The sequence below is a fragment of the Thalia democratica genome, chromosome 1 (genome assembly GCF_965202585.1).
Source record: "Thalia democratica chromosome 1, ktThaDemo2.hap1.1, whole genome shotgun sequence".
In the NCBI taxonomy this organism is placed as follows: Eukaryota; Metazoa; Chordata; class Thaliacea; order Salpida; family Salpidae; genus Thalia; species Thalia democratica.
The window spans coordinates 75,531,076-75,557,777 of NC_139165.1; the positions used below are offsets into that span (position 1 = coordinate 75,531,076).

The 26,702-nt window shown below is 25.7% G+C and overlaps 1 pseudogene across 1 annotated transcript; it reads left to right on the top strand.

Annotated features, from left to right (window-relative positions):
- Nucleotides 1–5,246: 5,246 nt before the first annotated feature.
- Nucleotides 5,247–25,111, top strand: LOC145839328 (uncharacterized; annotated as a pseudogene). The gene is made up of 13 exons (XR_014370052.1): nt 5,247–5,555; nt 6,028–6,188; nt 6,831–6,927; nt 6,991–7,087; nt 7,231–7,295; nt 8,360–8,599; nt 9,046–9,050; nt 18,725–18,994; nt 19,467–19,627; nt 22,757–22,853; nt 22,915–23,011; nt 23,153–23,172; nt 24,996–25,111. The product of XR_014370052.1 is annotated as an uncharacterized LOC145839328 (transcript).
- Nucleotides 25,112–26,702: the final 1,591 nt, after the last annotated feature.

Here is a 26,702-nt window from a genome sequence, read left to right on the forward strand (position 1 = left end):
TGAACATTTTTTGCATTACTTATCTATAAAAAATAAACATAAGTTATTAAAGTAATTATCAATATTTTACTTTAAGCATATAAAAATTAAGTAAGTATTGTAGACAAACGTGTAAAAATTTTATTTATAAATTATAACTTTTGCGAGGCTTACTGTATTTAAGAGTTTTATACAGTTATTTGCTGTTTTTTATTCTCTGTTTTTGAGTTTATAAGATAACTAAGCTATATATTGTTTTGATAAGTTAATAATAAATAATAAAATTTTGCTAATTTCAAAATATTCGGTAACCCTTTTTTATAAAAAGTGATGTTAATAAGTTACAAAAAATGTTAGAGTAAAAAGCCTTCTATGCAGATAACTGGATGATTTTAATTTACTTATTGAAATTATTAAAGTATTTTTTCTTTTATTGAAGCCTATTATGGTTTTTAAAAAGTCACATAAGTAATGGTAAACTGACATATACTATTATTAAAGGACAGTTTAAGATACTTGAAAAAAATTTCTATAATTTTCTGCTTTTGTACGATAGGTGTATCCTTTCACAAAAAAGTTTTGGACGTTTTAATCTAATTTTTATTATTTACGTACAATTTAACCTGGAAAATTAGTGCAAATATAGCTAAAAAGATCTCGAATTTAACAGTTTTTTCTTGAAAAATAATAAAATCCTAAATTGTTTGATTTAATTTCAATTTTATATGACTAAAAATACTTACTAAGATTTTTGTTCATAATTGAGAACTATAAATAAATCTCTGTAATAGAAAGATATGATGTAAAAAAATTATTTAAAATTTGCCAACGGTAGAAATTTATTCGGTTTTGCTATATTAATTGTAGAAATATTGTTTGGTTTAAAAAATAAACCATTGTTACAACTAAACATTAGTTTAAAATTAGAAACTTTGAGTTTTACTATTATTAAATTTTTCTATACCATTTAGAACTAAGTTTTTAAATTTTGTTGATATAATTTCATCTTTAAATGTTCTGTACATCTTTGATAAAACTTCTTTTGCACAATATGCGATGCTTTTTAGTAAGTTGTACTTGATAATCCATACCTTTTGTTTTGACTTTATAAAGTGTAACAAAAGCTGTCAATGTTATTACCAAATAAAAGTTTCTAAACATAAAAGTTTTTATTACATCATTAAAAGATAATTGCTTATTGAACCTACTAACATTAACGATTTGAATCTCAAAGATAAATAAACTAACTTTTATAAAATAGTTCTAATAGTTTATTATAAATTTTAAGTTTGGTTTCTCATTTTAAAAATGTATGAATTGGTTGAAAAAAATTCTTCGTACATCCTCATATGAATCTTGATTTATATTAAAGCCACAAATGTATATATATTACATATTCATTTCATAAGAATAAGATGAACTAGCTAATTTACTACTCTCAGTTGCGGACGAAGTATAAAAAAAAACTTGTTTTAATATATCCATAGTAAGACTTAAATTAACTTCTAGTAAAAAGGCTGTTTCTAACTGTTATTTTTTAATAAAGATCTTAAAAATTAAGTTTTTTGTATTTTAAACATATGAACATACATGTTATAGCTTTTGAAAAATGTTGATGCAAAAAATTAATGAGTAACTTTTTCTGGTGTAATGGAGTACGAGTTACACTGCTGTTCCATGAAGTTGGATACTGAATTATGTAGAATAAAGTTACAGTTGGGAGAAAATAAGTCTGATGAAATATTTTTTATGCTATGTTCAGCTATATGTACACTGAGTTCGAGCAGTGACAGCATTCTAGACCACCTTGCTAACATGTAGACATTTTGTATCACTTGTTGTTTATTGTAAAGTTCTATTTAGTTTTTTCAATTTCTAATACGCAGTTTAAAGTACGCAGTATATTTAAAGCCCAAGTAAATTATTTTTAGTTTAATTTATAAACTATAAAGTATCTTCCTCTTAAAATTAATTGTGATGTAAAAGCTTTGACCACATTTAAAGTAATTTCTATAGTTGGTGTTTTTTATACATTTATTAGTGTTTCTACCTATTGTTTATATAAAACAAGTTCATTCATGTCATGCCTAGTTTTACGTAGAGTAGCCCTAAGTGTTATTTAGTATCAGTATTAGTAAGGTTTATATTTCTTATAATTTATAGTGTGGTTGTACACTGCACTATATGCTTACCTACATTTCTATGTGGGTTACACCGGTGCATACCATGTTCAAAAAACATAACAAAACCTATTTAATTATTATTTACTTAAGTGCTTTCGACCAAGGCTTATTTAAAAACTGTATCTTAGTAAATTAAACAAAACTAAAGCTGTAATTAGTTAAGAAAAAAATTGGTCAGCACGTTCCAAAAAATTTAAAAACTGGCTTTATGATCTTTGGCAAAAACCTACGGAAAAACATTTTTCTGAGGTTAGGCTACATTTGCTTAACAGTCATGTGTGTGCGATTAGTTATAATGAAGATTATGTTTCAGTATGAAAGCGGAGAACTCTTTTCAAGTATTTCTGTGGTGTACGACTCGATAACCGAATGGTTCCTTTGTACACCAGGTCCTTAGACCAAACTTTTTGAGCCTTTTTTTAGTCGCTCAACACACAATTAGTATTTTTTTAATATACATATTCTGGAAGACTTGTACATTAAATCATTAAAGCCCAGTTTATGTAAGCAGAAAAAAATCATTCGTCACCACACTAGACTTCGAAAATTTTTATACAAAGTAATTTTTTAGTAAATGTTCTTTAAATACTTAAAAAAGTGACATTATTGTAAGTTTTACCTGTTTATAGTTTAACATTATAACAAAGTTATTTAATCAAAAGTAAAAAAAAACTTAATTATGAAGTTTTATAAAATAAGGTGCTCGGCTAATAAAGTTCGGATCATTCAAATTCTGACAATTTAAATTCTTTAAAAAAATGTTCAAAGGGTCACCACTCAAAATGTAACACATATCTACAAATAATAAAAAAATCGTACGTAGGTGTAAAAAAAAAAATTGTTAAAAAATAACTTTGTTAATTACTGAAAATGCCTATATTTTAAAATTTATATAGCCATATCTCCAAAAGTATTTAAAACTTTTACAGGAAAAAAAAAGTATTAATTAGACCTAGATACGCATTTAAATTTTTTTCAAACATGTATTACTTTTTGAATTGTTGCCCTTTAGTTTTTTTTTATAAAAAGTTAAAATTTTCGGAATTTCAATTTTCCAAATTTGAACAGTCGTGCACCCTTTTTTAACATTGACACAAGTTTCAAACTACCATACTTTTAAGCAATAGTTACATAAAATGTTTAGCAGTAATTCGTTTATTAATTAAAACAGATATACTACAGTATACAAGTACTATAGTAAAATTAAAACACAAGTTTATTTATTAGAATATAATTAGTTTTGTTTAATATCAAAAAGTGGACTTACCGAAAAGAAAATAATAAAAATACATTTACCATTAAGTGTTTGCTTTTTCAAGATATATTTTTAATTACAGAACTTCAACTGCGTTAATAACACTATATGACAATGTTACAAGTATTTTTTTGCTGTGAAAATGTATTGTTTATTGAGCGACAAAAAAGCCCTCAAAAAATTTGGTCTAAACACCGGATACACGAAGGAGCCTTTCGGTTGTCGAGTCACCACTTGGGTACAGTTTAACGTCATTGTCCAGGAAAAGAGTTAATTTCACATAAAAAGCTAGTTCAATTGTCTTTTCTATTTATTTTTATTTTAATAAAACTAGCTTTACCGTTTTTTTTATTTTTTAAAGTTTTAATAAACTTTTTTTTTCTTATCTTTTCAGTAACACCTTTGTGAAAATGCAAGTAATTATAATTTTGAAAGTTAAAACTCAACTGAATATTTGTCCAACTATACCTTATTTTATTCATAAACACTTTTATCAATGAATTTCTAAGTTCTATTTGTTTTAATTTTAATATGTTAACTTATAATATAATAATATTTTGTTATAAGAAAACACCTTGAACTTAAATATCGTATGGAAGCTGTAAAAATGTCTGTTTAATTAAAACTTCCTTGCGCAAACAAGCTACCTGAGTAAGTTCTATAATTAAGTTTAGCGGTAGAAACCATTTTACAGGCTATTAACTTTGTTTTTACAATATACTATTTTTAAATCTGATGTTTTTCATAGCCATTAATCCAAGCTTTTTTTTATATATAACTTCACGCACTTTTAGTTTTGTGAAAGGTAATGAAATATATCTAGAATTGATGTTTATATTGTCTTTCCTCCTTAAAAACGATTAACTACATTTTAAAGAAATTAGCTTGATAATTTAACAACCGCAAAATAACTAATTGAAGGCTTTTTTTTTTCTTTTAGAAATTTTTGAATTTTTTTACCGTATAAAACTGATTTAGACGGGAATAAATTTAGTATTAGTCTAACGAAGTGCGTAGCAAGAAGTAGTCAGTTTTAGAACCAAATGAGATAGTACTATCATACAAGTTTAGTCAATTTAGGTACAAACACTTAATAAATACTCAATAAAAAGTCTGAATAAGTTTGAGGCATAATTCTGAAAAAAATTCTTAAAAGTTTTAACTTTAAGTAGATTAAATTATAATTTCAAAGCAGTAGTCATTTGTAAGTGTTTAGTTATAATGTTTTATATAAGTTGTTATTTTTATAAATTGTAGTAATAAACTAAAAGGAGTAAATAATTATAAAATTTGGTAACTTTAAGTTTAAAAAAAACAGTACACAATTTATATTAGGGTTTCACTTAATTTTTTTCAAAAGCCCCCATTAAAGAAAAATAAAATATATGACCCCCTCTAACAAGATTACTCAAAAAACTACCATTAAAACACCTAAGAATTTATTTTTGCTTTTCATCTCCAGAATATCAAGTGTAAGTTTCAATTTATGATCCGTTGTCCCCCAGTTGCTCCTTTGCTGCACATGGCCTCTAAATTTATGTCATGGCTCCCAAGGGGCTACTTGGTTCAGTTTGGAAAACACTGATGTAGAAGTATATATAGCTGTAAAACACTAAGGTCTTCGTAAACAAAATTTTAATTAATACCAAGTTATTATTATCTGAGTCCAAAACAAATATAATTTACAATTTTTATTTTAAGAAAATTTGAATTAAAGATGAGTCACAATTAACAATCAAACGTACAATTGATACTTTTTATAACGAAAATAAATAAAAAACATTTTTTTTATGTTTATTTAAACTAATCTAGAAAATATATTTATATAATATTCTTGTACACTTTCTTATCAAATCTTTGCTAAAAAGTCAAGCTAATGTCAATTTTCGATGCTCGATTTTTGTGCATATTAGCACTTGTCACTTACAACGCAGCATTTGGTCAAGGAACGTGTCACGTGACTAAAACTTATTCTTGCGATGAGTACGAAAATACCAGCAACAATTTGGTCATGGTCGGTAAACAGGGACCTCGCGGTCACCGCGGCCCGCCCGGCAAGGATTGTGACGTCACTGTTTTGAAAAATGTAAGAGATGAGGTTGAGCTGAACAAACAACGAGTTTTGGAAATTGATCTTAGTTAGTTTATTATTACTGATTTACTTTTATTTCTTAAATAAAATACTTCTTGTAGTTAAAAAATACATTGTTTCCACTGATTTTAACATATAACTTTAAAGAATCATTCAGACTTAAAAACAACTATAAAGAAAGCTTAAAACAAACATTTTTGAATCAACTATTTAAGTAGTTTTTCTTATCAAGGGTTTTTAAATAGTTCGGTTATATAAAGTTGTTTGGAAAAGTATTGATATGCACATCATTTGATTTTTATTACTATCTTATTTAAAAATTTATTATGATCCGTTTGTTAAAACAACGAGATGTGTAGGACATCAAACAAAATTGAGAATTTATAACTTTAACTTGAAGTAGACTTGACACGTATATACTTTTGACCTAACATAGAAAGCTAATAAGAATTGTAAGTTAAAGTATGTAGAGTCATGAATAAACATCGAAAACTACTAAACTACATTTGCCAATACAGAAATAAAAACAACTGAAATGAAACCAAGGGACTGCATGGATATAAAAAAAGCGAACAAATTATGTGCATCTGGACTGTACACGATATATCCTCCTCTTCCGGCTTATTGCAGTGGGATACAAGTTTACTGTGATCAGGAAACAGACGGTGGCGGGTGGCTCGTCAGTTGAAACATTTTAAATTATAATTTAAGTTTTTATTAGTTTATAAGACTTAATAATAATTTTTTTTTAATTTTTAGAACTTCTTTTAAGCACGACAGCTGTTGAAAAGAATTCGCTCATTTTGCACTACATGAACGTTTTTTATTTTTAGTTTTACAAATTTGAAATTTAAACTAAATTTTTAAAGCACGTATAATACAACTTTTCAATTTATAACTAATGAACAAACAAAAAAGGATTTTAAAAGTAATACAGTATTTAATGAATTTGTTTACTTTCAACACAGGTTTAAAAAAAAAATATTTTAATAAAAAATAAATGCATTTCTGCTTAAAAAAAAAAAAAACTTTATCACACAATTTTGGTTGTTGTATTATTTCGATAATTATCTTTTTAAATCTGTTTTAAACGACTAAAACTTTGTTAAATGTAAACAGACTTAAGCAAAAACTTAAACGTAAAATTTAATTGACAACTTGCATGGAAACAAATTCTAAAATGTTTATCTGAGATTTTCCATAATAAAATTGTTCAGCGTTTGGTTAAAAAAGTAAACTCAACTGTTTTTGAAAACTTGACAGGTTAACCAATTATTTTTAAATTTTAATCTTAAAGAAAACTGAAATACTTTAATTTTAGGTTTTTCAAAGTCGAAAAAATGGAAATGTGGACTTTTATCGAAACTTCGAAGCCTATGTAAAAGGGTTTGGAAATTACTTGGATGAGTTCTGGTTTGGTGAGTTTTTTTTTATAAATTCTTATTTAAAAGATGTTTTGATTTTATGATTGTACATTTTAGGTCTTGAAAAGATACATGAACTTACACAACTAGGAAATTTTACAATGAGAATCGACTTAGAAGATTTTGAAAATGTCAAAAAATACCAAGTGTATAAGTAAGTTTTTTAAGATTTTTTTCTTATCGTTGTTTGCAAAAAAACGTTTAACTATTTTAACTTCTTACTTATGAAGAAACTAATAAATAAAAAAATCTTTTATTTAGATTATTTTATTTAACTAAACTAACTTGTTTTTACAGCAACTTTTCTATCGGTCAAGGTAATACTTATAGTATAAAGTTTGGAACTTCTACTGGAGATGCAGGTAACAGTTATTAATTTGTGTTTATAAAGTATCACAAACATTATTAAACTAGTTTAATGCTTTTGTAAATAATCGTTACACAAAAAGTTTGTATTAATTACTATAACACGCTGTTGAAACTTTCACCTAGTTAAAAATATTTAAAATTATAATTGGTTACTGGGTATGCAGCCAATACAACAACAAAAAAATCGGCTAAAAATGAAATAAATACAATTTTATTGTTCTACAAACAATATTTGGTAACCGGATATGCAGCTAATAAAAAAAAAGTTCTGCTACAATTACAATAAAGACGATTGTTAAAGAACAATTTTTATTACTACAATGAAACAAAATTTATTCAAACTAATTTTAATGTTAGTTTTTTGGCGCTTTTAGATATACTTAAATAAGCTCTATTTGTAATTAAAAGTGATAAACTAATCATATATTCATCGTTTGTAACTAGTTATAATATGAAAGTTTTTACATACAATGGTTTTAAAAACGTAAGCTTCCGTGCAATAATTTTTTCCAAGAGCTAAATGTTTTTATTGAAAACTATGTTTTATTTATTTAAGGATGTTTTACTGCTTTCAAGTCATTCAATATATTAAAAAGTTCATCTTATATTTATCAAATAAACAACACTGTCTGTTTTTTCTACTAAACCATTTACTATAACAAAATGCTGTAAGATCAGTTAAGTGTTTGTGCACAGATAAATAGTTTTTTCTTTATGTTTTTAGTGTAAATAATTTTAAACTTATATACAAGAACTAAAAGTAGACAATAGTTTAAATATTAACATAAAAAATTAAAATACGATTAATATACGATTAAGTATGCGTTTTATAAAGAATGAAAATAAAATATACGATATCAATTCTAAGCTTTCATAAACATGCAACGCTTTAAGAATTTTAATAATGTTAATATTATAGCTTGTGTTTCTTAATAAAGCTTTTAAGCTAAATCAACTAAATCAACAAAAACAACAAAAAAAAGTTATAAGAAAACCTTAACCAAATGAAGGTTGTAGTTTAAAGCCATAAAATATTTCATTTAAACAATTATCACAGGACAACCTCTACCAAACGGTCAAGCTTTCTCGGCGAAAGATGTTGACCAAGATACATGGGGAAAAATTGTGCAGTTTCATTTAAAGGAGCCTGGTGGTATACAAATTGTCATAGTAGCAATTTAAACGGTCTTTATCTGAAGGGCGAGAATGAACAATATGCTACCGGTATGGTTTGGTCACCTTTTCGTGGACAATACTACGCGTTAAAGGTGTCACAAATGAAGTTCAGACCTGCTTAGTTTTGATTGGTACACACATGTTGTGAAACAAATTACTTTTTTTTGGATAGTTTTGAAATGCATTTTTTGAACTATTAAAATCTTTGTTATAAGAACTTTGTTCATATTTATCAGAACAAACATATTATGATTTTTTTAAACTTTTTATTGTTAAACCGATTAAAAATAAACTACTTTTGTATACGTTTATTGTAATACTAAATTACTTACAATATATATCATTTCTATCAATTTTAAAAATGTTTTTAGACTGACATAAATAAAGAGTGTAATGAGAAAGTTTGTTTGACTATTTTATGTAAGTTTAAAAAAAAATATCTTAAAATAGAGGTGGGAATTGTGCGTCCCTCAAAGTACTAAAATATTGATAAAAACATGTAAAAAACAAAAAAAGTTGACTTTTTAAAACAAAAGAATTAAATTGCGCTCTAAGTTATATTTTCAGTACACGTTAGTAATTATTAAGTGGTAATTTTAATACATCTTTAATTCCAAACGTAGGTTTTCAACTTATGAAGCAAATGTTTAAAAAGAATCTTTGAAATTCAGAAATATAGTAACATTTCCTAAATTGAAATTTCAGTACACCAGAACTTGTTTTCGTTTTTAGTATGTCTTTAACTATACTACCAAAAAATTGTTCTAACATTTTTAACTCTTATTGCTTTTTTCAAAGAACTTTTCGTCCGCTAATTTAAATCCAAATTTTTATTTGTTTAAATACAAACATGATACTTGAGTATACAGATAAAGAAAATGTATAAGTTTTAAACATCGTACGAGTATAAACCACAAGGTAGTTTTTTAACCTCACTTATTTGATGGATTACATTAAAAAAAACTTTTAGGAATAAGAACGTATAATTAGATAAAAATTCTGCGCATTTCGTAAATATCTTATTAAACAATGTAAAATTTGTTAAAAGATGGTGTTAATAAAAGAACAAAATGATTAGAATAATTAGTGTGTAAAAATGTTCACAGGTTGAAAAAATACTTTTAACTTTTAAGTTTTAAAGATACGGTAATAAAAGTATTGTACAAACTTTCAATAACTATTTACAAAACTGCATCCTATCGTATGATTTTGTAAAAAAAAAAGTTATACGCAGGATAAGACCTAATTAAATTTTTTGTACTTTTAAAATAAGTGTTAGGTAAAAATTGTTGAGAAAGACAACTTTTATTTCAAAAAATAGCTTATTTAAAGTTATTTAAAATCCTATTTTTATTATTATATTTTCATACAATCTGAAATATGGTATACCGTAAAGTACATAAATTGATTATTATGAATTAAACACATACTTAATTGGAAACAAATACTTTTTTAAATATATGAATGTTATATGAAGTTATTGCAGTTTAATTAGCTTTACCAAAACATATACTCATAGAATGTTTTAAATTTTATTTGATACATAAATGTAAAAAAATCTTCACACTGTACCAAAACAGGTTTTATACAATAAAATACTTAAAATATATGGTTTTAAATAAAAAAATTACTTGTCAAATTTACTAAAGTTTTTGTTTTGTTACTAAATTTATTGCTAGTGTACTTGTTTTACGAATATAAACTGGCTTTCTGTTTTTGCTTTGAGTAAGCCAAGTGTACTTTGTTTGAAAAGTAGTTATAAAAAAATTATTTTCTTTTCCCACCCATTTTTTTCTGTGTAATTATTCACTTAAATTATTTTGCAGTTAATTGATAATTAAAGTTTTTGTGGCAATAATATACAAAAGTAATCTTTTATTAATAATGTTGAAATTGTTAGTGCATTTTTATTTTTAAAAATCACATTTTTGGTTTAGATTTTGTATGTATTTTTTATTAATTTATGAAGGCAAATGTTCAAAAAGAATCTTTGAAATACATAAATATAGTATTATTTCAATGGTTAGAAAAATAATTAATTCCTTTATTAAAATTTCAGTATACCACAATTTGTTTTCGTTTTTAGTGTGTCTTTAACTATACTACTAAAAAAGTGTTCTAACATTTTTAACTACTTATTGTTTTTTTTAAAAAAGAAATTTTCGTCCGCTATTTCGAAACCAAATTAGTGTTTGTTTGTTAAAACATGATACTGAGTATGCAGAGAAAGAATGCGTATCAATTTTAAACATCGTACGAGTATAAATCACCAGGTACTTTTTAACTTCATGTTTTTGTAGGATTAAATATGAAAAAATTCTTTTAGGAATAAGAACGTATAATTAGATAAAAATTCTGCGCATTTTGTAAATATCTTATTAAACAATGCAAAATTTGTTAAAAGATGGTGTTAATAAAAGAACAAAATAATTAAAATAATTACTGTGTAAAAATGTTGATAGGTTGAACAAATACTTTTAACTTTTGAGATACGGTAATAAAAGAATTGTACGAACTTTCAATAACTATTTATAAAACTGCATCCTATCGTAGGATTTTGTAAAAAAAAAGTTATACGCAGGATAAAACCTAATTATCTTTTTTGTACTTTTAAAATAACTTATGTAAGAATTGTTCTGAAGGACAACTTTTATTTCAAAAAGTTGCTTATTAAAAGTTATTTAAAATCTGAAATTTGGTTTACTGTAAAGTACATACAATGATTATTATGAATTAAACACATACTTAATTGGAAACAAATACTTTTTAAAATATATGAGTGTTATATGAAGTTATTGCAGTTTAATTAACTTTACTAAAACATATACTCATAGAATGTTTTTAATCTAATTTGCTACATAAATATAAGAAAAATCTTCACATTGTACCAAAACAGCTTTTATACATGAATAAATTAAAAAAAAAGGTTTTTAATGAAAAAAACTTACTTTTCAAATAAACTAAAATGTTTGTTTTGTTACAAAACTTATTGCTAATGTACTTGATCTACGAATATAAACAAGCTTTCTCTTTTTGCTTTGAGTAAGCCAAGTGTACTCTGTTTGAAAAGTAGTTTTAAAAAATGTATTAACATTTTACCCATTTATTTTCTTCTGTGTATTTTTCTTCTAAATGAATTTTTAAGTAATTAAAAAAGAAAATTTTCTGGCAATAATATACAAAAGTAATCTTTTATTAATAATGTTGGAATTGTTAGTGCATTTTTATTTTATATGTATCACATTTTTGGTTTAGATTTAGTATGTTTTTTTATTAAATTATGAAAGCAAATATTTAAAAAGATTCTTTGAAATACATAAATATAGTATTATTTCAATGGTTAGAAAAATAATTAATTCCTAAATTAAAATTTTAGTATACAAGAACTTGTTTTCGTTTTTAGTATGTCTTTAACTATACTACTAAAAAAGTGTTGTAAAATTTTTAACCACTTATTGTTTTTTTCAAATAAATTTTCGTCCGTCAATTCAAAACCAAATTTGTTATTTGTTTAAATACAAACATGATACTTGAGTATACAGATAAAGAAAATGTATAAGTTCTAAACATCGTACGAGTATAAACCACAAGGTAGTTTTTTAACCTCATTTATTTGAAAAAATTCTTTTCGGAATAAGAACGTATAATTAGATAAAAATTCTGCGCATTTTGTAAATATCTTATTAAACAATGTAAAATTTGTTAAAAGATGGTGTTAATAAAAGAACAAAACAATTAAAAAAATTACTGTGTAAAAATGTGCACAGGTTGAAAGAATACTTTTAACTTTTAAAGATACAGCAATAAAAGTATTGTACAAACTTTCAATAACTATTTATAAAACTGCATCCTATCGTAGGATTTTGTAAAAAAAAGTTATACGCAGGATAAAACCTAATTAACTTTTTTGTAATTTAAAATAAATTTTATGTAAAAATTGTTGAGAAGGACAACTTTTATTTCAAAAAGTTATTTAAAATCCTATTTTTATTATTATATTTTCATAAAATCTGAAATTTGGTATACTGTAAAATAGATACATTAATTATTATGGATTAAACACATACTTAATTGGAAACAAATACTTTTATATATATATGAATGCTAATGAAGTTATTGCAGTTTAATTAGCTTTACGAAACATATACTCATAGCTTGTTATTAATCTTATTTGTTACATAAATGTGAAAAAAATCTTCACATTGTACCGAAACAGCTTTTATACAATAAGATGTTTAAAATATATGGTTTTTAATAAAAAAAAATTACTTGTCAAATTAACTAAAATACTTGTTTTATTACTAAGTATGTTGCTAATGTACTTGATTTACGAATACAAACTGGTTTGCTGTTTTAGCTTTGAGTAAACCAAGTGTACTCTGTTTGAAAAGTAGTTAATAAAAAATTATTTTCTTTTCCCCTTATTTTTTTCTGTGTAATTACTCATATAAATGATTTTGTAATTAATTGAAAATAAAACTTTTTTGGCAATAATATACAAAAGTGACCTTTTATTAATAATGTTGAAATTATAAGTGCATTTTTATTTTATATTTATCACAGTTTTGGTTTAGATTTAGTATGTTGTTTTATTACTATAACTAATTTTATGATTAATTCATATTTTACTTTATGTATTAAAGAAAAGCTGTTCTAGAAATAACTTGCTTAAACACTTTAAAACGTTTTGCAGCAAACATAGGTAATTTCCTCATTTTTATATTACGTAAGGAAAAGTATTTTCGTTTTCACAGTTAAACAAATTACTTCTAGATGTTAATTTTACAGCTAGTAAAATTTTATATTTAGACAATTTGACAAAAATTTAGAAAATAAAGATACTTTTAAAATTTAGATGATACTAAAAAAAATTCCGATCAAAGCGTAGGTTTTTGTAGATGGTAATAATGATTGCTAAATTAATGCTAATTGTGATTGCTGATGAACGTCTAGGCTTTGTTGATAACATCTAAAAACTTAAATTCCTAATTAATGTTGGAAAAACAAAGAAAAAAAGTTAATGTCAATAAGTTTCACTTAACTTGTATGTTCAAGAACTCCATAAAACTAATTATGTTTAAAATTCAAAAGTAGTAAATGCAAAAACTTAATTGTACTTCCAATCAAAGTTTAATATTCATGTTTGAGAATTACTTTTATTTTTATAAGTGTGTATAAACACAAAAGTTTTAAAAGTTTAAAAAATAGAAAATACTTTTTACTTTACTTAAATTTTACTGTTAAACACTGTTTTTTTATACAACACATGTTTTGGTTAAATTTTTCTAAACAAGCTAAGCGAAACGATTTTATGGTTGCTTATTAATTTATGCACTTGGTTAAATGTTAAAGTTTACCTAAACATTTTTTACTTGATTTTCTAAAGTACTAAAAGCCTTAAACGTAACTTGTATAAAGATAAATGTTGGTGACTTGACATCTTACACTGTAAGTATAAAAATTTACAACATGCACTTGTCAAAGTTTCGAAATCAAGTTTGAACTTATGAAAATAGATGTTTGAGAAAAAAATTTGAAAGTTTTTATAAACTACTTCATTTCAAAAACCTAAATTAAGTCATAAACTAAAGTCTCAGTTTTAACTAATATATTAAAAATGTCGATTTAAACAAGTTGTATTTATACTAACTAAGTTTGTTAAAAAAGACACAACTTATTTATACTAACAAAAACAGCATTCTCAATAGTTCAACCGCTTATTGTTTTTTTTTACAAAATTATTCACCTACAAATCTGCAATCAAACTAGTGGTTTACACGTTTGATTACAAACATGAAACTTGAGTCCGCAGAAAAAAAACGTGTATAAATTTTAAACATCATACAAGTATAAACCACCAGGTACTTTCATAACCGCATTTATTTGATAAATAAATTCGAAGAATTTCTGAGTTAAAGAACGTATTAATAGACAAAAATTTTTACACGTGAATAAATGCCTTCCGGTAAAAAAAGTTCCTATATAACAATCGGTGACTGAGCAGGTTTATAGTTAAAAATATAAAGTCTTCTAAAGCAGAAAACTAAAAAATGATTGCTGTTTTGTATTACTTCCATTTAGTAGTTTTAATAAGAGTCTTTACAAAATTCACAGAAGTCCGGTTTAAATTCATTTTGATTTAATTAAGAAAGTTTATAAAAATGCAATTTTCGGAGTTTTGAACTTTAAAATCTTAGCAAGTTGTCGGCTTTGAAAGGTACACTTATAAGTTAAAACTAGTCGTGGAAAAAAAAAAGATTTCTTTTCAATTTAAAAGTATTTTATAAAAAATGAAACTGACTTTTTCCTATTAAAGGTTTTCGGTTGTGACTGACTGATGAGTCCTAATAAGGACGAAACCGGTCTCAGTCTACCGAAACTTGTGGTCTGATGATCGAATTGGCATGATCAACCCTTTTGTTAAATTTGAGCTTGTCTCACGGCAAACGAAAGTCCGGACTTGTTCTGCAGACTTTCGCCGACTTTGTTGATTGTACTAAAACGAGCGTACCAGATGTCTTGCCTAGTGGACAATGTTTTAAACGTTGCACGGCAAAGACAATGCTGACGTCACTAATCATTGCCAGCAAATGGTTGCTTCATGCGAAAGCATGATAAACCGTTTGTAGATTGACGACTACAAGTTTTTCGGTTGTGACTGACTGATGAGTCCTAATAAGGACGAAACCGGTCTCAGTCTACCGAAACTTGTGGTCTGATGATCGAATTGGCATGATCAACCCTTTTGTTAAATTTGAGCTTGTCTCACGGCAAACGAAAGTCCGGACTTGTTCTGCAGACTTTCGCCGACTTTGTTGATTTCCTATTAAAATATAAATTTTTACTGTAATTTACTAAAGTTGATATCAAAATAAAAGTATTTATTAGTGTTATTTAACAAATTTTTTAACAAAAAGTTAACATGCATACAGAAGACTTAGGAAACTTAAACAAAATTTATGGTACAACATCTTAAAACTTTTTTTTAAGTTAAATGAATGAAAACTATCTAAAGACTGATAAAATTTTAAGTTAAAGTATATTTTTAGAAAAAAAGTTTTTTATTTAAATTTTAGTTGTTCACATTTCATTAACTATAATTTTGCCTGAAAACTTTTACTTATTTGTTAGTTAGATAATTATTTGTAAGTAGTTTAGTATTAAACAGAAGTAATTTAGCTTTATAGAATACATATGATAGCCTATAGCGTTTTGTTATGCAATAAAGAAAACTTTTAGAATTAATTATACGTTTATAAAAAAATCGTATGAGAACAAATATTACTCCACCCGAAAACAGTTTTTAACATTTGAAATAAAACCTAATTTTAGTTTTTTATAAAATAGTATAAATATTTTAAATAAAATATAAATCACGATACATATTATTAGCGAAAATTTAGCTTTTTAAAGGTAACTTTGTAATAAATTAATATATATATATATATATAGGTTTTAAAACATAAAACTAAACAATAAAAGTTTAAATAAAAATCAATAAAAGTTTAAATAATTAATTTAGACTATACAAAGTACTAAGTTTAAACTTTTTCGTGGACAATTTTTATGAGGCTTATTTGTTCTTAAAACAATGTTAGAAAATATAACAATTTCAAGTATAAGAAGGGGAATGTTTAGTTTGTAAAGTATAATGATATACATTATTCGTTTGTAAATTAGTATTAACTATAACCTTGTTTATAATTTACTGTTTCACTAAAAAACAAGCAAAATACTAAATGGAAAATTAAGCACAACTTGAGTGAAATTTGTATAAACTAAAAGTAGTTCTTACATAAGTTTTAATAAAATAGATAATGTAGTTCACCATACATTTTAGCAAAAAATAATTTTATAATTCTTGATAGCTTGCAAAAAGGTGTCGGCAGATTTTTAAGCACAATTGGCACAATTCATTAGACTAACCTTGTCTTATGAAAAAAAATTTAACAACTAAGTTTAAATGAAATACTTGTGGTAAAACTACTATACTTATTCACAGTTAAAATATTAAAAAGTGTATATAGTTTAGAAAAATGCTTTTATTTAAGTTATTTTGTATAAGTAGCGATCCAGGTATTTTATATTTTTACCAGTTTTTAAACTTATCTAGATTGAGAGCTTTTTTTCAATTTAATGTTTCCTTTTATTGCATTTAAATTTTCTAATACTTAATATTTTTAACGTGTCTAAAAATAATGTTTTTGGTTAAACTATGGTTTAAACGTAAGTGTATTGTTTTTCAATTTTGTTAATTAAGTTTATAACCTTTTATATATTTTTCTAAAATATAAGTTTGAGAATTATATCATAACTATTAAAAATATAAAAACCTTGGTTTAAACAAAACATTCTTCTAGCTTTCCAATCTAGTTCAGTGTTTCCAAAATAAAAAAAAGGCCCCCTTTTAAAAATTAAAAAAAGCAATAGCCTCCCCCAGAAGATTACTCAAAAAACTACCATTTAAAACACCTAGGACTTTTTTTTAGCTCTTCATCATCAAATCCAGAATGTCTAGTGTAAGTTTCAAAACTACCATTTGAAACACTTAAGACCTTTATTTATTTATTTGCTCTTCAACTCCAGACTAACTAGTATAAGTTTCAAATTATGGGGACACTTTACTTCTCGTGACCTCCCCTTTGGCCTATGTTCTGCTCGTGACCCCCTAAATTACAGTCGTGGTTCCTAAGAGGGCCACTTGGCTAACTTTAGAAAACTCTGATTTAGTGTTTGCTTTTTCAAACTACACTGTTAAGTACAGAACTTCAATTGCGTTAATAACACTATATGATAATATTACAAGTATTTTTTTTTTGCTGTGAAAATATATTGTTTGTTGAGCGATAAAACACAGCCCTCAATAATTTGGTCTAAACACCGGATACACGAAGGAGCCTTTCGGTTGTCGAGTCGTGCACCACTTGGGTACAGTTTAACGTCATTGTCCAGGAAAAGATTTAATTTCACTTGAAAAAAAACTAGTTTAATTGTTTTTTTTTTAAATATTGTTGACGAAACTAGCTTTAACGTTACCTTTTTCTTTTTAAAGTTTTGATAAAAACCAAAAAAAAAAATTGTTGGCATTAACACCTTTGATAAAATTCAAGTAATGATAATTTTGAAAGTTAAAACTAAACTGAATTTTTTGTACAACTATATTTTATTTTACTCAAAAACATTTTGATCAATCAATTTATAAATTTTGTCTAACTTGATTTTAATATGAATAAGTCAAAATATAAAGATACTTTATAAAAAAACACTTTGAATTTAAATATTAAGGTATGAAGGCTGTAAAAATGTTCAATTTTAGTTAAAACTTCCTGCACAAACAAGCTATCTAAGTAAGTTCTATAATTAAGTTTAGCGGTAGAAACCATTTTACAGGCTCAAAACTTTGTTTTTACAATAAACAATTTTTAAAGTTAATGTTTTTCATAGCCATTATCCTAAGTTTGTTATTTTAAATACACGGACTTTTAATTTTTGTGAAAGCTAATAAAGTATATTTAGAATTAATGTTTGTATTGTTTTTCCTCCAAAAAAAAAGGATTAACTATAAAACGGTTCAACATCCAAATGATAACTAGTTTAAGCCTTTTACTTTATATTTTCATTTCATTTTTACAGTATAAAACTGATTTGGACAGTAAAAATTTAGTAATAGTCTAAATAAGTGCGTAGCGAGCAGTAGTCAGTTTTTGAACCAAACAAGATAATATCATAGAAGTTTAGTAAATTTAGTTACAAATGCTTAATAAAAATTCTACATAAGTTTAAGACATAATTTTGATAATTCTCTTAAGTTTTCTAATTTTAAGTAGACTCCAAGGCAGTCATTTGTAAGTGTTTAGTTTTAACATTTTATATAGGTTATTATTTTTATAAGTTGTAATAATCTACCAAAAGGAGTAAATAGTTATAAAAGTTTACTGATTTTGGTTTTAAATTATATCAGTACTTAATGTAGAAGTAATAGTTGTAAAACACTAGGGCTTCGTAAACAACCTTTTAATTAAAACCAAGTTATTATTATCTGAGTCTGAATCCAATAAAACTTAACATTTTTATTTGAAGAAAATTTGAAATAAAAATGAGTCACAATTAACAAACAAACGTACAAGTGATATTTTGTATAACGAAAATAAATAAAAACTTTTTTTTTATGTTTGTTTAAACTAAGCTAGAAAATATATTTATAGATTATTCTTGTACACTTTCTTATCAAATCTTTGCTAAAAAGTCAAGCCAATGTCAATTTTCGCTGCTCGATTTTTGTGCATATTAGCACTTGTCACTTACAACGCAGCATTCGGTCAAGGAACGTGTCACGTGACTAAAACTTATTCTTGCGATGAGTACGAAAATACCAGCAACAATTTGGTCACGGTCGGTAAACAGGGACCTCGCGGTCACCGCGGCCCGCCCGGCAAGGATTGTGACGTCACTGTTTTGAAAAATGTAAGAGATGAGGTTGAGCTGAACAAACAACGAGTTTTGGAAATTGATCTTAGTTAGTTTGTTATTACTAATTTACTTTTGTTTGTTAAATTAAATATTTCTTGTACTCAACAAGTACATTGTTTCCACTGTTTTTAACATATAACTTTAAAGAATCATTCAGACTTGAAAATAACTATAAAGAAAGCTTAAAACAAACTTTTTTCAATTAACTAATTAAGTAGTTTTTCTTATAAAGGGTTTTTATATATTTCGGTTATATAAAGTTGTTTGGAAAAAGTATTGCTAAGCACATCATTTAATTTTATTACTATCTTATTTAGAAATTTATTATGATCCGTTTGTTAAAACAACGAGATATGTAAGACATCAAACAAAATTGTGAAGTTATAATCTTTACTTGAAGTAGACTTGACACGTATATACTTTTGACCTAACGTAGGAAGCTAATAAGAATTGTAAGTTAAAGTATGTAGAGTAGTGAATAAACATCGAAAACTACTAAACTAAATTTGCCAATACAGAAATAAAAACAACTGAAATGAGACCAAGGGACTGCATGGATATAAAAAAAGCGAACGAATCATGCGCATCTGGAGTGTACACGATATATCCTCCTCTTCCGGCTTATAGCAGTGGGATACAAGTTTACTGTGATCAGGAAACAGACGATGGCGGGTGGCTTGTCAGTTGAAATATTTTAAACTATATTTTAAGTTTTTATTAGTTTATAATACTTAATAATATATTTTTTTTAATTTTTAGAACTTCTTTTAAGTACGACAGCTGTTGAAAAGAATTCGCTCATTTTGCGCTACATGAACTAAACGTTTTTATTTTTAGTTTTACGATCTTTAAGTTTAAACTAAAACTGTAAAACACATATAGTAAAAATTTTCAATTTAAAAGTAATAAACGAACGTTAAAAATTTAAATGTGTTTGTAAATCAAATGCGTTAACAAGTAGGAACAGTATTTAATAAAACTTTTTACTTTCAAAATAGGTTTAAAATAAAAAAATAGGTTGAAAACAAATGCATATCTACTTTTTTCATATAAAAAACCTCATCACACAATTTTAGTTGTAATATTGTTTAGACAGTTATCTTTTTAAATCTGTTTTAAACAAATGCAACTTTGTTAAATGTAAACAAACTTACGCAAAAACTTAAACGAGACGTTTAATTACAACTTGCTCAGAAACAAATGCTTTAATGTAGGGGTGGGCAACGTACGGCCCGCGGGCCGGATCCGGCCCGCAGAGTGAAAATGACCGGCCCTCAAACCTTATTTACTTTTAAATAGAATCCGGCCCGTGGATAACATTGATCCGGCCCAAAAGTGGATGATCCGGCCCGCTAAGCGTTTTCAAAATTTATATAAAATCCGGCCAGCCAATTTAATTATTACAAAACTTGTACAAAATTTTTTTTGAACTATTTCATTAAACAAAACTGTAAGACTTTGACCCTGAAAACGTTTGTTAAAATGGCTTATTATCTTGTGGTGATAAAACACTATTTTTTTTATAGTATCTTGTTCTGTTTCAAGTCAGTTGAAGTAATCCTTTCTTAAATTATTTAAAAGCAATTGTTTTTGAACTAATTTTGATGATCTTACCTACCATAAGGTTTTTATGAAAAATAGACGTGTCAAAAATTGCTGTCTTTTCCAGATAAGTATTGAGTTGTTTTTTAAATGTTTGAAAAAGTAAAAAAAATATCTCTTTAAACATCGATAAATTTTTAAAGTCAAACTGCTCAAATTTAAATTTTTTGTCAAATGTTTTAAGTTTAAACTACAATTTGCACTTTTTCTGCTATTTTTTTTTCATTAAGGACTTTTTGATTAAATATATGGTTAAGTTAAGTGATGACCAATTGATGACAATAGTTTTACTTGATAATAAGTTTGGTCGTCGTTTGGCAGGCTTTTAACAATTAAGTGAAGAATTCGACATTATTTCATCACCGTCGACGATTGACACCGAAAATGTACTTAGTAGTATTGTTAGAACTGTTGAACTTCAATGTGGCAGTACACAAAAAGAAAAGTTCAAAACTGAAAAATTGACAGATTTTATGACTTACTTAAGAAGTCAAAGTTTGTTAATTTAAAAAAGATGACAACGAAGTTATTTGTTCTGTTTGGGTCTACATATTTTTGCAAACAAACATTCTTAACCATGTATATAAACAAAATTAAGCTGCGTTTAAATCTTACTGATACCAATTTGCAGTCATTACTGAGAATATTTACTTCAAGTAAACTTCCAAATTTTAAACAACTTGTTAAAAACTTTTATGATCCGAAAATGTCTCATTGACTTCTTTTTAGTGTAATTATTCTTGCTAAGTTTTTTGAACTTAATATTTAAGTATAATGTGACAGTTTTATGTTTTAGTTATTCATAAAGTAATATATTCACTAGTGAAATCGACCTTACTTTAAAAGTCTATTAAACTAAAATGTTTGTTGTGCTAAAAATATATATCAATTTCTTTTTTGTTTCAATTTTTCGTTATTTTATGTTAGTACTCTTATTAAAGTATTTTAGGTGCACTGTTTGATAATAATACTTTTAAAGTACAGAATTAAGTTAAGCTTCGTAAGTTAATTATAACTATTTATTAACGATATTTTGAAAGTGAAAGTGTTAAAATTTCAAGCCAAAGTAATTTGTTATCTAGGCTTAACTGTTTTTTAAATAAATTAATAAGAAAATTTGAAATCAAACATATAATTTTGGTCTTTTATAAGATTTTTACATAGATTTTATGTATTATTGATCGAGCCAAAGTTTGTCAACTTCTAAAGATGACCATTGAACTAGTTGTGTTGTTAGATACTTCATACATTTGAAAACAAACATTTCCGACCATAAACATTTACAAGGAGAAGCTAACTTCAAACCTAATCGGTATTTCAGTGCACTTGCAGATTTTCCAAAACTGTCATGCAACTCTAATACATGATCAACCTTAAGTGTTTCATCGAGATCTATTTTAATTATTTTTTGCTTTTTTTGGTAAAACTGTTTATTATATCAGAATTATGTTTTGTTTTGTTTCTTTTATACATGCAAAAAAATGTAATGATTCTCCTTTAGCTTAACTAAATTAAATAGTAGTAGTTTAATATGTATTGTTTGTTAATTTTTGAAAAAATAATATCAATATAAACTCCAGATAAGGATTTCCAAAATTAATTAATTTCGAATATTTAGCAGTTTTTTATGTTTTAGCTTGAAATGTTAGACTTGAGTAACTTTTAGTAACCAAATTATAATTTTTCTAGGACTAACTAGTATTACTTCGGTCCAGAGTTATAATATATATAGAATTCTGAAAACTTAACTACATTTAACATAAAATTTCATACTTGAGAACCTTAGTAATAAATATATTGATTCAAAATTCTGAAATACCCGATCAATAGGCATCTAACCGGATCCAAATCTTTTTGAAATTAGCTTCCATTCGGATCCAGATCTTTGTCTAAAATTAGTATTTAGCTGGATCTGGATAATATGTTTAAAATGGGATCCGGATTTGAATAAGTATTCAGCTGAATCCAAAAGATCACAAACTTGAAATGATCCGGCCCGCTGAGGACTATATTTTTCTGGATCCGGCCCGTCAACTATTTACGTTGCCCACCCCTACTTTAATGTATATTTGAGATGTTCCATAATAAACTTGTTAAAAAAGTAAAACTCAGCTGTTTTTGAAAACTTAACAGCTTAAACAACTGTTTTAAACTTTGTTTTGCTTGTGTATACATCTTAAATAAAGATAGAATACTTTAATTTTAGGTTTTTCAAAGTCGAAAAAATGGAAATGTGGATTTCTATCGAAATTTCGAAGCTTATTTAAAAGGGTTTGGAAATTACTTGGATGAGTTCTGGTTTGGTGAGTTTTGTTATAAGTTTTTAACTAAAATATTTTTTGATTTTATGATTGTATATTTTAGGTCTTGAAAAGATACATGAACTTACACAACTAGGAAATTTTATAATGAGAATCGACTTAGAAGATTTTGAAAATGTCAAAAAGTACCAAGTGTATAAGTAAGTTATCTAAAAACTTTATGCTATCGTTGTTTGTTTAAAAGTCTTAAACTATTTTCACTAGTTACCTATGAAAAAGGGGTTAAATTAAAAAAAAGTGTTTAGGTTATTTTATTTATTTAAAAAAATTCTTTTTAACAGCAACTTTTCTATTGGTAAAGGTGATACTTATAGAATAAGGTTTTAAACTTCTTCCGAAGATGCAGGTAACAGTTATTAATTTTGTGTTTATCAAACTTAGTCAATTTAATGTTTTTATAAATAAGTGTTACACATAAAACTTTTATTAATCACTATAACAATTTGTTGAAACTTTCACCCAGTTAAAATTCATTAAAATTATTATTGGTTACTTGATATGCAGTCAATAAACAAAAAAGTCCTGCTAAAACTAAAGCAAATACGATTGCTAAAGAATAAATTTTATTTATTTAATAAAACTAAAATTGATTAGTTTCGATTTTAATGTTAGTACTTTAGTGCTTTTTAATATACAGAAATAAGATCTACTTGTAGTTAAAAGTGATAAACTAATCATATATTCATCGTTTATAACTAGTTACAATATGAAAGTTTTTACGTATACAGTAACCTCTCGCATCTTTAGGTAATCGTGACGTTACGCACTCTCGTTTAGTTACGCATTTTAAAATTCTAAAAAATTAAAAAAAAAAAATTTTTATTTTATGTTGCACAAATTAGGTTTATTGTATAATTTTTATTCAAAATATGCTTTTAAATGCTAACTCACCTCTCTATATCTTTAGACTTTGTAAATTCATGTTTCTTGAATTATTGATAAACATTTAGTAAATATATCTTTAATTCAATGCAAGAAAAGTTTATCCTTATGTGGGCAAAGGTAAAATTAAAAAGGTTCTAGTAACATAAACAATTTTTATTTTTTTTATATTTTATATATTTTTGTTCAAAAGAAAAAATCTATTACAGCACCAAATGAATATTTTTGTAAAAGACTACAGAAACAAATTTTAATATAGACATCACACCATTTCTTAGTTGTAAATAAATGCTTAATTATGAATTTGCTAAGTAGAATAGAATATAAATTTATCAAATAAGTCACATATAAATAAAGATAAAGCAAAATTCTACTTATTATTAAAACTAGTAAAAGTTTTCTACAAGTATTACTATTTTACATAAATTTAAAACCTTTTTTTTAATATATGTATAGTTTTATCTTTTGTTTTCATATTTATAAATAAAGTAAACCAATTGTTTAAAGTGAAAAAGTCCCCGGTCTGCTTTTAACTAGAATTAATATCAAAAAACAGTCATTATAGTAAGATATTTGGTACCTCTCGTATCTTTACGATCTCTCATATCTTTACGCACTTTTTCTGTGGACACAATGTGCGTAAATAAGCGAGAGGTTACTGTAATGGTTTTTAAAAACGTAAGCTTCGGTGCAATAATTTTTTTTGCAAGAGCTAAATGTTTTTATTTGTAATAAAAAATAACTATGTTTGATTTGTTTAAGGATGTTTTACTGCATTCAAATCATTCAAAATATCAAAAAGTTCATCTTATATTAATCAAATAAACGACACCTTCTATTTTTTTTCTACTAGGCGATAAATATGCTGTAAAATCAGTAAGGCGTTTGTACACAGATGAACGGTTTTTTTATTGTTTTTTTGTTGTAAATAATTTTAACCTTATATACCACAATAGACAGTAAACAAAAGTTCAAATATTAACAACACATTTTAAAATAAACGAATAAGTATACGTTTTATAAAGAATAAAAATAAATTACACGACATCAATTCTGAACTTTCATAAACCGCTTTAAGAAACCTTTTAATAATGTTATTGTTATAGCTGATACTTTATTTTATTACTTTTAAGATAATCCAACAAAAAAATAAACACAATAACAAATAATATAAGACAGCGTTTACTAAATAAAGGTTGTAGTTTAAAGTCCTAAAAGATATTATTTAAACAATGACCACAGGACAACCTCTACCAAACCGTCAAGCTTTCTCGGCGAAAGATGTTGACCAGGACACATGGGGAAAAAAACTGTGCTGCTATTTACAAAGGAGCCTGGTGGTATACCTCTCGCCATAGCAGCAATTTGAATGGCCTTTATCTTAATGGTAAAACGGATCAGCTTGCTACCGGCATGGTTTGGTCACCTTTCCGTGGACAATACTACGCCTTAAAGGTGTCACAAATGAAGTTCAGACCTGCTTAATTTTAATCGGTACACACATGTTGTTAAACAGATTACTATTGTTTTTGGATAGTTTTGAAATGGATTTTTTAATCTATTAAAATCTTTGTTATAAGAACTTAGTTTATACTTAGCAAAACAAACATATTATGATTTTTCAAACTTTTTATTGTCAAACCTAAATAAACTAATTTTGTATGCGTTTGTTGTAATACTAAACTACTTACAATATATATCATTATGTACTATCGATTTTTAAAACGTTTTTAGACTGACACAAGTAAAAAGTGTATTAAGAAAATATGCTTAACTTTTTTATGTTAGTTAAAAAAAAAATATCCTAAAATAGGGGTGGGAAACGTACGTCCCGCTAAGTACTCAAATATTAATAAAAACTTGTGCAAAACAAATAAAGTTGACTTTTTTCAAAAAAAAAAAAGAATTGTGCTCTAAGTTAAATTTTTAATACACGTTAGTGCTCATTAAGTGGTCATAAAGCTGCAGCCGTGACAGCCATATGCCTGCCGATCCATGCTCTTAATGATAAACAAATGTAATTTATCTTTTACTTTAAAGCAATTTAGCTGACAAGTACAAGACACATTTAAAACGGTTATAGTACGCACTATTTAACTCTGTGCTACGGAGAAAACATTTGCAGTCAACAGTCTTTAAAAGAACCCTCAATCAGTCGCTATAAATTTTTATGTAATATTTCTCATCACGTTTAGCGCTAAAAAGTAAATCTACTTATATACCAGAGTTTAACTACTAAAACTTATTTGTACTTGTTTTTTTTATCCATGTGTTTTATTGTGCTTTTAATCACGCAACAAAAGCTTTGTTTTAAAAGTATAACTTAACTAAAGTTTTGTTTTTTTTAAATTCCATTATTAAGGTTAAGTATGCTTTTTCGGGTTAAAGGATATGGGGTAGTATTTAAGATTTTTTACTAGTACCATTTTAAACTTAATTTTCACAACTAGACATTTCATTACTTTAGTTATTTTGAATAATGCACTTCAACTAAACTTAATTCAGAAATTAATTTCATAGTTTAGCGTCAAAATGTTTTGTTCTGGTAATTTTATTACAAGTTTATCTTCAGATTACTGTGGTTATAAAAGCTAATGTTTGTACAACTAATGCTATTGTGCGAATGTATGTACATCTATATTACTTAGTATTACCAGTCTTTTATAGTTTCGAAGAATATAATAACCAATTTTTCATTTACATAAGCTAAAAACTATGTTATGAAATAGCTAAGAAAAAAAAACAACTAATAGAAAAAAAAGAAGTCGAACGCAGTGGAAACAGTAAAAAAATCAATGAACATTCTAGTGTAGTAAACATTTATCTAAAACTGATAATTAAAATAGCAAGTTTTCTTCTGAAATTTTATTTGTAAATTTATCATATATTACAATCTGCATTGTTAGTCTACGTTTTTTAATTTACTATAATTTATAACTTTTTCACTGA